This window comes from Protomyctophum parallelum, assembly GCF_964188405.1.
Source record: "Protomyctophum parallelum genome assembly, chromosome: 1".
Lineage (NCBI taxonomy): Eukaryota > Metazoa > Chordata > Actinopteri > Myctophiformes > Myctophidae > Protomyctophum > Protomyctophum parallelum.
In genome coordinates, this window is record NC_139697.1 from 6635495 (window position 1) to 6647960 (window position 12466).

General features: G+C 42.9%; 1 protein-coding gene across 1 annotated transcript in view; it reads right to left on the reverse strand.

The window, feature by feature from the left end:
• LOC310870622 (uncharacterized protein) overlaps positions 1–12466 on the reverse strand; it is a 441780-nt gene that overhangs the window by 330696 nt on the left and 98618 nt on the right. The window lies entirely within an intron of this gene.

Here is a 12466-nt window from a genome sequence, read left to right on the forward strand (position 1 = left end):
TTGACAGTAAAGGAGAGGAAACAGGGAAACCCCCTGGACAGTTGGAGGATGTTCAGATTTATCTTGCTGTATTTCCATTTCACTTTATCTCGTCATATTTCAATCATACTCGTCATATTTCTGTCCAAGGTTTTTCTGACTATATTATGATGAATCCCTTGCTCTCTTTCTCACTTTGCCACTCTGCCGTAAATATAATTTATATGCATTCCACAATTATGTTTTAAAATACCGTACAAACGTTGGCCCTGGAAACGCATACAGGTATCTCCAAACATAACATTATTTGTTTAGCTTTTTCTGTAAATTTAGTATATTTCCCTGTGCGCTCTCTCTCTCTTCCACTCTTTCCACCTCTCTGCTCCAGGTACTTGTCCTTCAAACTTTTATAGGATTAAGAAATTCATATGGTGGAAAAATGAGAGAGAAAACAGCCACAGAGAGAGGGAGAGAGATGAGGGGAGAGTAAGTGGGTAGAAGAAAAGAGATGGCTAAAGACAGAAATGTTTGTCCATCTTGCAGAATCGACACCAATATCCCTTTAGTTACAGTAAATGCTCCTCTATCACTCTCTCAACCTCTCCATACAGTATATTTCTCACGCCATCTTTCTCTTTCCCTCCATTTCTCTTTTTGCACACTCCCTTATTTGTCTTTCTCTCCCTCCAGCTCTTCACCTTTATCTCTCTTGCCTCTGTCTCTGTCTGTCTGTCTGTCTGTCTGTCTGTCTGTCTGTCTGTCTGTCTGTCTGTCTGTCTGTCTGTCTGTCTGTCTGTCTGTCTCTGTCTCTGTCTCTGTCTCTGTCTCTGTCTCTGTCTCTGTCTCTGTCTCTGTCTCTGTCTCTGTCTCTCTCTCTCTCTCTCTCTCTCTCAGAGGGATGATTGCCTTGTGTCTCTGTTGTTTCCTGACATACTTCCAGAGTGCTGCTTGTTGTAGTGTAAATGGACAAAACAGAAGAGGCCTCGATCAGCAGCACGGCCACTTGACATACAGCATGCATGGTAACTAGCAAAACAAAGAACAAACACCACCGTAAACTAAGTCTTAATAAGGCCCTGGGAGGCAATGCAGGCAAGGCAAGACATGGGTGCCGCGTGTGTGTGTGTGCGTGCGCGCGTGCGTGCGTGCGTGCGTGCGCCTTACTTACACAAAATAATTGGCATCCCCAATAAGATTATTACATAAGGGTATAGACTATGAGTATGGGTTAGGTTAGGGTTAGTAGTGAATTAATTGAATAAGTCAATGCAATGTGATGTCCCAAAGTATGTGTTTGTGGTGTGCGCTAACTGTGTGTAAATTACACTTAGAGCTGACTGTTGGCAAAAACAGTTTTGTCATAAAATGACTTATGGGAACAAAAGACTGCTTTAACCCATTCTGACCTGAGATCAGATTCATACGAGGTTTCCACTGGACACACACTGGTCTTCGATTTTTCAAAAAATAGCAGACCTACAAGCTCGTATCGCGCCACTCGGTGGCTGACACCAAAATGGGTGCCCGTTCAGAATGGGTTAAACAAACACAACAGTATATACACCGGGCACTTTCGCTAATCATCACACTTAACGACCAATCAGACGGGGAGATAATTAGTCAAATTAGTGGTTGTAATCGGGCTGGTTGGAATGAGATCCTGCGGTCGTACGTGCGTGCGTATGACTGGACAGCACTGACCTGGTAAACTGCAGGGGGCCTGGCAGAGGATGGCCCGCTGGAAAGAATGAGTCAGAGACCAGAGAGGATCTCACACACACTGTGAGGTCTCCACACATGCCCACCTCAGACCCTGACCCCTAGTGTGTGTGTGTGTGTGTGTGTGTGTGTGTGTGTGTGTGTGTGTGTGTGTGTGTGTGTGGGTGTGTGTGTGTGTGTGTGTGTGTGTGTTGAAAGAGAGTGGAGTTTGTGGTAGGTGTGTGTCTATAGGGAGTGTGAGAGATAATTTATGTTTGTATGTGTCTGAACAGTAAAATCATCAGTTACTTTAATTCACTCTGCGAGTGTACAAATTTGTACACACTCAGAGTTGTGCGTGCATGCGTGCGTGCGTTTGTTTGTGACCCCTTGGGACTCCCGACGCAGCCTGCGGATGGCAGAGGGGGTAGGTCACGTCTGTGTGACACATGTAGGTTATGACGCGACCAGACGTACGTACATGTGTGTCTTTGTGTTTTGGGGTTCGGTTGTTTGAATGTCTTGGCTGTGCTTCAGTTTATTTAGGAAGTGTGGACGTTAAAAGGTGCTACAATGCGTGTCCAGTAACCTTGACTCGACATACAAGACGTGCCTTTGTCACTATCAAACCCAGAGTCTAGACCGCCAGTGATCTGTGACTGACTGACCGAGGGATTCAGCACATGCATAGCAGAGTAGCCCTGCCTGACTTTTCACTGTTGTTTAGATTGTTTAGACAGATGCTATAGGTTTGATGTTTACGGTGTGCTTGTTGTTTACTCATTGCACTCTTGTTTACTTTACGTTTACTTTACGTTCACCCAGTTGTTTGTTGAACAGGGCTCATGTCGTGTACTCTGAACTCGCATTTAACATGCATTTAATATGCTGTAAAATCACACCAGCTGCCTTTTTTGACATGTGGGCCCACTGGGCCCTTTCATGGAATGTCACTGCTAAAATTATTTTTCCATTTTTGAGTGGTGCAACCACTCCTATAACCAGGAATGTCCGCATGTATCATGTATCATGAGCACGAGTGGTGTGCGCATGCGTGAAACCAGCAATGGCCAGCAATATCCGCGCGTGTGTGTACAATGCGCGCCTCACATCTTGTGCTAAATAAATAGCGTCAATGCTAGCGAGCTAAAAGATAGCCATCCTTGCTCTAGAAAGCACCAATGTTTCCATCTAGACCACCGGATAATCAGCAAAGACCTCCGAACATCGCGCTAATTGACCAAACCATGGAGAGCTCCGTAGATTAGGAGTTATTGAAGCTTTTAGTCTGCCTGTATAATGGGAGGTGGACGGCAGCTCGCATGCGCGATCCAGTCTAGGTACGCTAAAGAAGGAAAGGCCGACCCCCGTGGACGGCAGCTCGCATGCGCGATCCGGTCTAGGAGGTATGCTAAAGAAGGAAAGGCCGACCCAAAATAAGAATGAAAAAATAGTTCTCAGCGACGCGGATTGATATCCATAATAAAGAGAGAGAGAGAGAGAGAGAGAGAGAGAGAGAGAGAAGGGGGGAGAGAGGGGAGTTGCACCACTCGGTTCACACAGGTGTGATTTTTTAGATATATCGGCCGATTCCAGTCTTTCTTAAAGATCTAAAAAACCACAGAAAACTTAAAGCGCAAATAACATGCATTTTAAAACTGCTTTTAATATTTAATAATCATATTGTCTATGTCCCTCAAAGTTATTTCTAATGGTTTGAGCCTCAATCACCACTCTGATATAACCAGGCCTTGTCATTTCTTTCTGGACTTTGAAAGCAGTTTTAGCTGCAGTACCACACTGTCCTGAGGTGGAGAGGGTGCTGATATGCAGATTATTTAATATTTGAGTCATTATAATACTCATGCTAGATAAAACCAGGCTTGTTTCCATTCCATGCCAGCTTGGAAAATCAACAATGGTGGACATTGTAAACAAAGTGGAAATGCAAATTTGCAACTGAAGACTGAAGAAAAGGAGGAATTATACGATGAGGCCAAAATCAGTCGAGCTGTTTCTGAGAGCAATTTCCATTAAAACACCCATATGACATGAAGGCCTGATTGTTCAAAATTGGTTATTTGTGGGGATAGAAAACACACATAGGAGCCCCAAAAACACAAAAGAAATTGAAAAAGTTGAATTTTATGTTATAGGTCCTTTAACACACTGTGTGAGTGTTTAGTGAGCCCGCCAGCTGGGGAACCAGAGCCCTGGTTGTCCCAGGTACGATTCCAGGCCAGCAATGTGTCGATGTGTGTCGCTGAGCAAGACTCTAACTTGCTCCCTGAGCGTTTACAAGGTAAATGCAAAGGACACATTTGAAATGTGTCCTCTGTGTTACATGTTGCATACTGTATGTTGCATATATTACATTATGTTGATCCTTCGCCACCCGTCCTTCCTGTTCTAACATTTCATATGTTGATCTGACCTCATCAAACCCAGATTGGACATTTTTCTGATAACATTCGCCAGCTGCAGGCTGGGGAATCCACGGAAGGGGAAAAACCAAAAACTATAAGCTGAGCAGGTCTGCTCTGTATTATTGGTAGGCCTGTTAGCCCCAGTAGGATACCGTTTTATTGCTGGTCTGATTGCTGAAAAACACATTCTCATTTATGAGGACAACCTGACAAGAGGGCGTCCACAGAGTTGGTCTCCAGCTCAACACACACACACACACACACACACACACACACATGCACACACACACACGCACACACACACACGCGCGCGCACGAGAGTCTTGTTACTCATGTTCCTGACTGAGAGAGAGGTGAAGTTTCTATCTGCCTGGTGTCTTATAAAGTCACTGCATTGCTCCATATTGTGTCAGCCAACAACGTAATGCTCCATGTGCTCAAGAAAAGCTTGGCATGTAGAATACAACATTATACCTGGAACCAAAATCACTTGCTCTCTCTCTCTCACCCCCTCCTCTCTGCACAGACAAGTCTTATATCCAGACAGATGAGTCCTGATAGAACGTTTACACGCTAATGAAAATTTGATCCGTTGTGACGTCAGACAAGTTTGCTTCTGTTGGACTCCTACAGAAATCTGAGAGACAGCTGAACTCTTTAATCGCTTATAGCAGTAGGGAGGATTCTCTTTCAGTATTATACATACTTGTACTGTGCTGGAAGCGTTGCACGATATATTGTACGTACTGAAACGGAGCACACATTAAAAAAAACATGAACAGAAGGCAAATTTATTTATTTAGGTTCGAGGTGCTTTACATAAGGCATAACATATTTTAATGCAAATATACAGAAATTTTTTTATTGCGACTGCAGTTAACTATGAAATCGAGCATTTCCCGTCAGTTGGTCACGCCCCATATATGGTCATGCCTCGTGACATCACGTGATGTCATCAATATTAAGCCCATATATGGAGATCCCTGATGTCATCAATATTGGCCAGCAACTCTACATCTCACCTCAAACCCTTAGATTTCCATATATGGAGCTTACCTGTTCTGACATTCCATATGTCGATCCTTCCCCATCCATCCTTCCTCTTCGATGTCTCCCTTTTGACTGATACCTTGTCCATTTAAACTCTAGACGGGCCTGCCCCAAAGTTATCTGTTAATTAAGGCCCGGCTCTACCTGTATATAGTCATAGCACGCCATAGTACATATGTATAGCATAGTAGTAAATATGTATAGTTTATATGTATAGTGTATGTATAGTTTCATTATATAGATATTCCACTGTTACTTTCTTAGCTTACACATGTTTCATGATAAATGCTTTTTTGTGATGTATTCCCATGCTTTTGTTCTTGCTTAAATGTAAGTCGCTCTGGATTAAGAGCGTCTGCTAAATGCCTAAATTGTAAATTGTAATTGTTCTCATCAAACCCTGTACACTCAAGACACTTCCCCCGCTGCCACCCCTTAGATCTCCATATATGGAGCTGACCTGTTCTGACATTCCATATGTTGATCTGACCTCATCAAACCCTGTACACACAAGACATGCTCCATATATGGCCAGTACAGAATTAATTCCATATGTTGATCCCCCCCCCATGCCAAAGCGCCAGCTCTCACCCATCAGTCTGCCCTCAGGCGACTTACTGGTAATATAATTATATAAGATAAAAAATAAGACCTGTCTGAGGTGACTGAGGTGACAGGTATGGATGATAATAAAGTTGATTAGCCTTTCAACCCCTGACTAGCAGGCCTGAAATCACCACAGCCTCTCAGTCTCACGCTAGGCTATATATAATCCCAAAAAATATTTGTCTGTAAACTGAAATATGTTTTCTTAATAAAAATGGGGTGGAAAGTTATTTTCTTTTTTACCCTTGATTTAAAATATACAGAGTTGGCCCAAGCCTCGGATGCTCTGAAAGTTTGTTCCAACTTTATGTGGCATAATAATAACTAAATGCTGCCTCACCACGTTTTGTTTTAACTCTGGGAATTGCTAGTAAACCCTTTCTCGGATAACCTGAGACTTCTCCAGGGTTCATAACATCATAGCATGTGAGAGAGATACAGTAATAACAGTATGTTTAGGCCCAAAACCATTGATTGATTTAAAGATGATATAATATTCACTCACTGCTGGAAGCCACCGGACTGGACTGGAAGCTGTGAATTGGTGTAATGTGTTTTCTTAGTTCTTCTAGTTACAGTAGAACTCCAGCAGCTGCATTCTGTTTCTGAGTTTTAGAAATCTGATCTGCTTTTTGGGTGAGATCTGGGAGAAGTATAGTCTAATCAGCTACAGCATGGATATAATATTCTAAGTATAATCATAAATCATTGATGTATTTTTAAGACGATAATAGGCTGATTTTGTTATTGACTTGATGTGGCGCTATTAAAATCCACTAATCCAGAATTACAACAACATTTCTGGCTCTGCCTTTAACCTTTCTTCCTTGGAACTTCATACACTAATCCATTCACAAGTTCTTCTTGTCTGATCACTTTACAAAGTGAGCACTGAGCAGAACAACATCTTCATGTATTGGGTTCCTTCCTAGTGCCGAACAAAATTGATTGAAAACAAATAAGTGTCAGTGATTCATTCTTTTAGAATGACTGAATGAACTCTCATTCATTCTTTTAATTTGACACAGCATTTTAACTGGTGATGGCATATACAGTACATTCATGTTTCTCTTAGAATACATTTGTTTTTACGTCCAGAGACTCCTGTCCTCCATGACAGGTTTCAGACACGCCTCCTCCCCAGGAGACAGATCTGAAGTTCTGAACCCATTTGATTTGGCGTTGGGAACCCAATGTTTACCAGAAATGTAGCATCATTTTATATTACTCATGGCTGTCGTCTTGGGTACATTTCTAAACTGTAAAAAAAGCCAGGTACTGTACTGTATGTACTTTTGTCTTATAGAATGTTAAAGAAAATACATGTACCGACAATGTTGCCAGTTTGTTACAAGAGCAACTGTCGGAGTTCTATAATTCACTTAGTCACGCATACATTAACCTGCTGTCCCACACACACGCATGCACACACACACGCAACCTTGCCACACAAACGCGACCATCCACATCTCTCTCTCTCTCTGCTATAATTATTCTATAGTCCTGTGATAAAGTCAAAACATGTGCGTGTTTGATTTTTCTCTCCTAACAGGCCCCAGGGGAGGAGGCCTGGTGAGAGAGGTTTAGCAAAAGGACTGTTTGGTGGTGATGGAAGAGGAAAGACTAATGACGTTTAGCTCTTTCTAGTCTGGGTTTCACTTTAGCGTGTGTGTGTGTGTGTGTGTGTGTGTGTGTGTGTGTGTGTGTGTGTGTGTGTGTGTGTGTGTGTGTGTGTGTGTGTGTGTGTGTGTGTGTGTGTGTGTGTGTGTGTGTGTGTGTGTGTGTGTGTGTGTGTGTGTGTGTGTGTGTGTGTGTGTGTGTGTGACCGTGTGTGACCGTGTGTGACCGTGTGTGACCGTGTGTGACTGTGCGTGCGTGTGTTTGCAGGTCATATACAGTATTTGTGGCTGTGTTTGTCTACATAATGTTTGCATATGTGTGTATATGTGTGCATGTGAAAATGTTCAACATCTCAAAAGTATTGTGTGATAAACTACCAACTTGAAATAATTTAGATAAACTAACAAAGAGATCCAAGACACTGACAATCATTATTTGGCAATTGGCACGCACGCACACAGGCAACGCCAGACAGGCATGCGGACACACACACACACACACACACACACACACACACACACACAGCAAGCTGTGCTTAAGCTGCAGTCAGAAATATTCGGAATCGTTAAAGCCTCAAGTTACGGACACATGGACTTTAGTTTGACATTTGAGGTAAACCAGATTGAACTGTGGTCCTACAGTCAGACATTAGTGGTCAAACCCTGCCAAAAGATGCACGAGAAAGACACACGCGTGTGCGCGTACACACACACATGCATATGTCCGTACTGTACACAATGAGTTGACACTGGAGATGGCTGTCCCTCACACACTCACACACAATCACGCATGCATGCACGCACACAAACACACACACACACACACACACACACACACACACACATACACACAACAAACTATCTGTCAAAGCTTTTGACAGAACCCCTTCGCAATGTGGCTGTCAACTTCAATTATTATAGAAGTTCAAGGCTCCTGCTATTTGCCGTCCAATGCTCGAATACGTGCAAGTGAACTGAAAGGCTGTCACATGCATCGATGCACACGCACACGCACTATTTGTCTGCATGGTCTTTGTCTGGAGTAGTTTGTGGTCTGTCACACCCTTGTGTTATCTGCTGCCCAAGCACTCACAGTAGAGCCAGACCCGTTATATTGGTTTGGCTTGATATGTCAGCCACAGTTTGACTGTTTTGACGTCATCCGTATTGGCAATTATGCAGTCGATGTGATCCAATTTTGAAACCACTTTCAAACTGCCGTCCCTCTTTTTGGGCAAATGTTCATTATAGGCTTTAAAAAATAGCAGAACTACAACAAACTCACAACACGTCACAAAATCGTCTCCCCCCCCCCCCCCCCCCCGATCATTGCTTAGAAATCATTGCACTTTCTGACAAAATATCAATCAAAACATCCGATTTGTTGTTTGGGACAGTGACTTAGGGACTCTCCAGGACTCTCAGAGTTGGCATCCAGCCCAAAACTTTGGCTTCACTGTCGGGCGCTCGCCTCTAACTCACACGCCAGAAAAGATGCACAAATGTTTACACACGCAGTAAGTCATTTACATGACGTCCTCTCTCAGTCACACTCTGTTAGTCTGGCTCAAATACTTTGTGGTTCATCCCACATATGGTCCAATTAGGTTTTGGCTCATCGTGCATGTGTTCTTGGTTTCTCATGCATTTTAAGCCTCTTTACTTCCCCATAGAGACCCTGAGTGTTGATGGGCCTGTAGAGGGAGACTATAACAGCTGAGAGCTGATACTTAGAAAGGATAGTAAAACTGATTGGCCCTGGTCATTACACCTGGCTGAGACAACCGTCTTTGAGGTGGTTATAGAGACCATGAACACAATATATTTACTTCATTTATTTTAATTTCTTGTAAATTATGTAAGGTGTCCCATGTGAGCAACTCCCCAGGTTTATGTTCAATCATGTGCTGATTCAATTTTGATTCGGATTCAAATACAATAGTATGTATAGCATGTGTATATTTGGCCTAGTATCCAGGGGTCGGGTCGGGCAACTAAGTTTATAGCAAAGGAGTATGGCTGATAATAAAGTTGATTGGCCTTTCAACCCCTGACTAGCAGGCCTGAAATCACCACAGCCTCTCAGTCTCACGCTATAGGCTATGTCCCAAAAACACATCAAAACATCACTTTTCAGGGCTGACCCTGCATGCAGAGCCATGTGCTGCAACTGCAGAACAAAGTAATACATGAACCAAGGTCCTGTGTGGTCTCATTCTTTCTAACATGATCAACTTAGACCACCAAACCTCCCTGCATCTATATAGTATAGCTACTGTATGAGAAGGCGTAACATTTTATTTATTCTTTTTTTGGGGGTCATACTTTTTTGGGTCATTACTTCATTTCAAGCTTTTTTCCGCCCCACACTATGCTTATAAATAAATACATTTGACATATTATTTAAACCTATTTTTGATACATTCAAGAAAGGTACACTATAGGCCTATATTTTTTGCAAACATTTCAAAACAAATTACCCATGGATCTCAAATAATGAGACCATGAACTCCTGTTCTATGGACCACTGTCCACTGGTTGAAAAACAGTGTCTTTAGATGAGCTGAAAACAGCCTCTAAGCGTCTGATCCTCACCCTAAGGGTGATCCTCACCCTAAACTCCTATACTTGATCTTTAACCTCCGGCTGTGATCAGCAGACAGAGAATGCAGACTTCTCTTTGGTTCAATAGGATCAGCAAGTCCTGTAAAAAGTGACCCTCTCTCTCTCTCTCTCTCTCTCTCTCTCTCTCTCTCAACGACCAGTCAGTCATCTATCCTTCATGCCTCTATTTGCAGTGGTGGAAAGTAACTAATTACATTTACTTAAGTACAATTTTGAGGTAGGCCTACTTTTACTTTATTTAAAATGTGCAATACTTTTGCTTCTACTCCACTCAAACATTATACTTTTACTACAAAACATACTATATAGGCCTACATTTCAGCCATTTGAAAATAGCAGATCTACAAGATGCTCACAATGCGTCGCAATGCGTGACCTGCTGAGGTGATCCTGAGATCGTCCTTATAGTCCTTGGGCCGGACGAGATATTGGTACCGAAGAGGCGGCAAAACCTTACCTATTTTAAATTGTTTATAGGGTCAATATAAGTTAATTAAAATATGATAGACTTTCCATAGGAGCAGCTTTTTATATTTTTTGACATTTTGTTATTTTCCTCTATAGGCGGATTTTCATTAATTCCAAAAAGAACACAGTCAATAGCAGTCAATAGCACATTAGAATGTCATAATACTCTTTTTTTGGACATTTATTTTCATAAATTAAACAAACCTGTGTCCAATTAAATTAGTTGATTAAGTGGGTGTGGCCTATTATTTGGTGGTGGAGCAGTTCTTTCAGGAATCAAAGCTGAATGGACACAGCTGTCATGGTGTAGCATCCAGGCGAGCCAGGTCAACTTTAGATTTAGAAGTGAGTTTGTCATCTCACCGGAACATCCAACCCCTGACAACAATAGGTCAACTCAACTGAGCAAGATCTGAAAGTGAGGAAGGCACTTGCATGGAGGGACCAGTGTATGGAACTCCAACCTCCCCTGTCAAATCCAACTCGACTTCTTCTGTACAACGGAACGGTAGAGAGATATGGCAGTGAATGCTGGACCCTGAAGCCAACCCTGCAGAAGTCTCTATACGGGCGCTAACATCAACAGGAGTGTACATGTTACCAACAAGACCATGTAGGCCTATGAGGGAATACCAAGGGTGAGCCAGAAAATAGCAGCCATTGGAATAAGACTAACAGGACACTGCCAAAGACCTAGCCAGCCATGTAGTGCTGTGGGAACCAACACACGGGCACCGATCAAGAAGACGTGCAAATCACCAACAAGCTACAAGCGTGACCTGCTGATGTGCTCCTGAGATCGTATTAATCGACTGCACGCTACACCTGTGAATAACTGAAAACATCTCCGTTGGTTCCAGTATCGACCGGCGAATAGAGGAAGAGACGAGGTCTGTGAAACAAACCTGAAAACAGATGTACATCGATCATCATCAGCATGTGAGCAGCACGGTGAATGAAAGACATGATTTGAGGCATTCTGTTCCAAAAATGTGTTTTGCAAAAATTCACCTGTTGTTGGCGCAATAAAAGGCCAATGTGAAAAGGGTGGGATATATTCCTCAGCCTAGTAGGAAAGTGCGTGAAAGATTTCACGTAAATTGCACGCTGCGTTCATGATTTGAGGCTTTTTGTTCAAAACGGGCCAATCATCGACCGGGTTAACTGGTGGTCCCCGGACCACTGGTTGAGAACCACTGGAAGGACCTACGTAACACTGCCAGTAGGCTGAGGAAGAAAAACCCAAGTCAATGTAAATTGATGTCATAGACTGGCTACTGAAGTCCAAGGCCAGTATAGTTGTTATTATTATCCCCCCATGTTTATTGTCCCTGTCACTGCATATACGCGTACTATTTGGTTTTGAAGAGGGTTAAAGACAACCACACGTCTCCTCTGGTACATCTGGAGGAGCTGCAGTGACAGAGAACGCCCCACACCCATCCGGATTTCCAATCCCAACTTCCCAAGTGTGAAGTGTTTTAATGAGGTGTTGTTACGCCATGGTAGTCGTCTAAGATTGACGAGACCTTCTCATCTGTACTAATAAGAGTCGCACTGCGACACATTTTGAGCTTGTATAGATCAAATGTTTCGCATCAAAAAACACTGTTAGCAACCCCCTTTAGGCTGTGCCACTCGTCCCAGTTAATTTTCCAATCTCCTGCGGAATGGAATAATTACATTATGAGAAATCCTGAGTGCAAAGTTGATTTAACCAGAGGGTACGTGGCACTCGATTGATTAGGGTTCAGCATTCAGGGAGCATGGACGTGCGCAGAAAGTTTCATGGCACTTTGGAAGGTGAAAGACTGTGGGGTCACCAAAATCAGTAGGGTTCATCCTTGTGCAAACATGAAGGTGCACGACCTGCAATCTAACCAGTAGTTTTTTAGCTATCTTGTTTGGGACCAGGGGGAGTAGGGCATTATTTTCTGGTCCCTAAGGAGGGGACATTACTTTTACAGCTTGGGGGGAGCTGTTAGGGGTTAACTG